Genomic DNA, 4463 nt, shown 5'->3' with positions numbered 1-4463 from the left:
AGAGTTAGTAACAACCAAGTCAGTGGCAAAACACCTTTGTCTTTGGAGGCATCTGCACTATGTGCTGAGCTTGAATGTGTGTCACACACTTCCAGTCTGGTGAAAGACTTTCTTAGGCTGAAGATTTCCATTTCCTAGAAACTTCTGAGCATGAGCAGTTCTACTGCAGAAGTCAGTGACTTGAAACAGTGACTCACCACTTGGTGTCAAGGGCCAACACCATGGCAGCAGTCAGTCTGGTTCCTTTCCCAGCACTGGGATTGCATGTGCTTGCCACTGCCTCCCTCAGTCACCCCATGTCAGGGTGGTCTGCACCCACTTGAGTTCACCATCCCACAGAAGCAGAGGGCTGTTTGTTCTACCATTTAAATGCTGTTTGCAAATTGGGCTGTTTGCTGTGTATTTGAATATTGCCATTCCCAGAACTATTGTGCCTGTGGTCTTATGCTGCTGCTCCTTGTCCTGCGCTTTTACAGATTTTTTTCCCCATTCTGTAACACCTGAGAGGCCTCTTCAGGAGATGGAGGCAGTACAGTGAAGTCCTGCTGAAGTGACAGCAGCTGTAAAAGAGCAAGTGCCTTGTAGGATCATGCGGGTCATTCTGTCAGGCATTTGCGCCTTCCCTTTAAATACGCTGCAAGGGGAGGGGAAGTGGTGATGGGGAAGAAGCAGCTGCAATGTTTAATAGGCAATAAGGGCTCGTGTAGGTTTGATCCCTTGCTGACAGATGAATGCACTCCATTGATCTAAGTATGAGTCATCTCAATCAGGTGAGTTTTCAAAGGAGTTTGGGATCATTAAATGTGCTGTTAGATTAAATGGTAGGGTGGCTCTGGGGAACTGGTAATAGGGTATTGCCAAGGGTTAGGATCTCAGTCCCCCTGTTGGTAGGTGTTTGCCAGCCTTAAAGACTCACCTCCAGGGCTTGAGGAATATCCTGGGCAGAGCAAGCTCCCCAGGCCATGTCAGTATTGCTCTTGTCCCAAGGATGAATATATGACTCAAGTCCTAGAGGTCAACAGCTATCTTATAAACATCAAAGTTAAAAATTCACCATGACTTTGTATTTCCTCCCTGGAGTATGCAGGCATAGCTGTTGCCACAGTGGCTGGTGATAACCTATCAGCTCAATGTCTGCTTGCACGTACTTCAAATATCTGACGTACTAGCGGTGGGTGGTTGGCAACATTTTTCTTTTGAATGCTGTGGACTTGAGGTTTTTAGACAGGCATTTAGCAGTGGTACATTTTTGTGGGATTGTAAAAGGTGTGTTATGTAAACCACACCAGTGTGACTAAGGAGCTTTATTATAGTTGCTCTGTCATGGGAAATATTTGTGTGTTTGAAAATTTCAAGGAGACTGGGCAAAAGAATGCTATGGAAACTTGCCTTTCACAGGAAGAAAAGAGTTTCAAGTTGACGACATGATTTTGTGTATGGGTTGGGGTTTTTTGTAAATAATAGATTTTTTAAATTGATTTATTTTAATAGCTAGAGTTCTCAAATAAAACTAGAGCCTCCTATGCTAAAATGTGCAGATACTTTTCTACCTTTTTTCTCCAAGTGTAGAAAGCTCCACATGCTGGGTCATACAGTAGGGCTCCCTCCCTGCAGTGGGTGATGAGGCAGCTGAAAGCAGCCTTTCTCCCTGGTACCATGGCAGACTCTTTGCATGGATTGCTGGTACTCCAGAAGCTGCCCTGTGAGCCGCCTGCCCCGCAGGGCATCCCCCTGATTTAGAGGGATCTTTCCTAGAGCTCTGACTTTGCACTGCACTGCCTTTCTTGTTCACCTGCTGAGAGGCAGGTGTTCATGTTTACACAACCTGTATTTAGTCCACAGACTGAAACCCCAGATAACCTTTGTGGCACATACTGAAAGACAACCATTCATCGTGATCGATCAAAACCCTTCATCTCATCCTCTATCCCTTGGCAGCATGTGAGAGGCAAGGGAATGCCTTCACAGCCTTCCTGCACATGAGAAAAGATTTCCTAGGGTGCAACCATCTGCCTTTCAGTGTTGCTTCTCTACCTAAGAAGAGAAGATCCAGGTCACTTTGAAGACCTGGATTTAACATAGAGCCTCCTGGTTCTCCCTCCTGGGGAAAGGGGCATCACAAGGTGTTGGTGTCCTTATTGCAAGTAAGGGGAGCTCAGTGGCATGGATAAAGTGAAGAACAGCTAGGGACGTAAACATGAGCGTACAGATGCTCTGGAGTATCCACCAAACCATTCCTGGCCTTTGCTTTTTTGAGTTGAAAGTTTTGGAAAGATGGGAGACAAATTCAGGCATTGGCTGGGACTGAGTTGCCATTTATCCAAGCTCCTGTAAAAGAAGAGTTTTTACACTGATGCTGAAGGGGTGTAATTTTCACACAGCTACAAAACTTTCAGTGTTACATTGACGTAGATAGCAACTTCTAGAATAGCATTTAGCAGGTAATACCCACTTTTCTCTCTCTAGGAAGGAAGTAAGAAGATCCATACTGACCGCAGCCCTAAGCGGTTAGCTGGGCTCACGGTTTGTTTTCCATGGCAGGCATCACCAAAGAAGGGATCCTGGAATTATCCAAGGTATTATTTTCATTCTGTCACACTGCTAAGGCTGCACAGGGTTTTCCATCTCTCCTCTTTCATAAGAACTTCCCAAAGGCTAGTCCAGTTTATGCTTGTGTGCCACAGTGGTGAACAGAAACAAGAGGCACCCAAAAACAGAAACAAGTGTCACCATTAAGTTTGAAACCTGAGTATTTCAAGCATTTTGGTTTTATTCAAAACAGGTGCTTTGCAACAACAAAATAATGTTGTGTAGGAGAAAAAAAAATTCTAGAACAGGCGGACAAACTAGTTTTGGTATAAATGTTTAGGTTTTATCTGTGCTACATAGAATGATATATGTGATAATTGTGAGAGAATTGACAGTGCCACACGTTCCCCAGTTCATATTTTATAGCATTCACATTTTAGTTTCTAACAATCTACTGCAATCCATAATTAAGACTGTAAAGCACCCAGTAGTGGCTTCTGCGGGTTTTGGCTCAGAAACATAAAATTTAACTTGGAGGAAAATGTCTGAGCTTTCAAAAAGAGGCTGTTTTCACATAGTGGTAGAAAATGAGAGAAATTTCAGCCCAAACAAGAAATATTTCAGATAGGATCGGGGTGAGAATGCAAAAGTAATTGAGCTGATGTGCAGTACCGACTGCTCTGAAGCTCCTCTGAGCTGCACAGGGCTTGGCTTTACTCGATGCCTTCAAAGTCTTCACTTGACACCTTCAGAGCAAGCTGATAACACATCTAACTGCTCGTGAGAGTGTGAGTTTGCTCTTGTTAATCTCTGGTTAGAACGAGCAGCTGGTAAATAAACACAGCCTATAGCCTTGGTGTTGTGCTAAATGTGAAAAGGGGAAGAGACTTAACAGACTGTTCTGTTTAAAAAGAAACATTTCCTTGTACCATAAACACAAACATTTTAAAACATCCCTGCTGGCACAGAGCTGCATGTTTTCAGCAATGAGTGGATGAGGCTCTGGCAGAAGGATCTTGCCCCGGTGCTGTCCCTCCCTCTCAGTGGGCTCCCTCCAGGGCCAACCAGGGCTAGCAATGCTGCCAGCAGCTGGGCACACACCTTTGCACATGTCGCACCTTAACTTGAAAAGCCCTGGTGAAGTGGGCTTTGCATTTGTTGCCTACCAAGCAAGCTGGGAGCTGTGGCCATCCCCCATACTCCTCACTCCCAACTCAGTTCTGTTCTGGACCAGCAGCCTGTCCAGCCCAAGTGTGGTGAGACCCTGACTCCTCAAGCAGGGTGCCAGGGCTCTGACACTGCACCTGCAAGCTTGATGGCTTGCTGAAACCCATCAGCATGATCCTTGCCCAGTCACCTCCAGAAGAGTGAGGGCATCAGGAGCAGCTGCTGGCCCTAAGCCAGGCACGTCATGCAGTGCTGCTTTGAGCCACAGTCCACCGTGGGCATCAAGCTCACCTAGGGGCCACCAGTGCCCAAACAGCCACGTGGTGTCAGAGAACGAGGCCGAGAAGTGCAGGAGCACAAGGACCTCAAACAGTACCTGCCTGAGCACAGATCAGTCAGGGCCCAATGCTTGCTGAGCACATTGAGGGGGTCAAGCAACTTTAGGGAGATTAAAAAGGCTTTATGGCCCCTGGAAACTATCTGGGGGTGAAGGTCATAGCTTGATGTTACTGTGCAGGCAGGTCCTCCACTAGCTACAGGAAAAAAGCTCAGCAGCTGTTTCTGTCCTGAGTGTATCAATCCTGTGAGCAGAAATCAGACAATGGCACCACCGAGGAAGGATGAGTTTTTAACAGTCTCTTCATCTTTTGTGTTTGAATGTATTTATTTATTCGAAAACATAGAGAAACTCTAGGTTTTTTTACTGGTCAAGGGTTAAATCTAAATACATAAGTGAAAGAACAACTTCCTTCTTTGCCTAAGTCAGA

The sequence above is a fragment of the Vidua chalybeata genome, chromosome 1 (assembly GCF_026979565.1).
Source record: "Vidua chalybeata isolate OUT-0048 chromosome 1, bVidCha1 merged haplotype, whole genome shotgun sequence".
Lineage (NCBI taxonomy): Eukaryota > Metazoa > Chordata > Aves > Passeriformes > Viduidae > Vidua > Vidua chalybeata.
The sequence above is the reverse complement of the archived record's forward strand: the minus strand, read 5'-3'. Positions refer to the sequence as shown.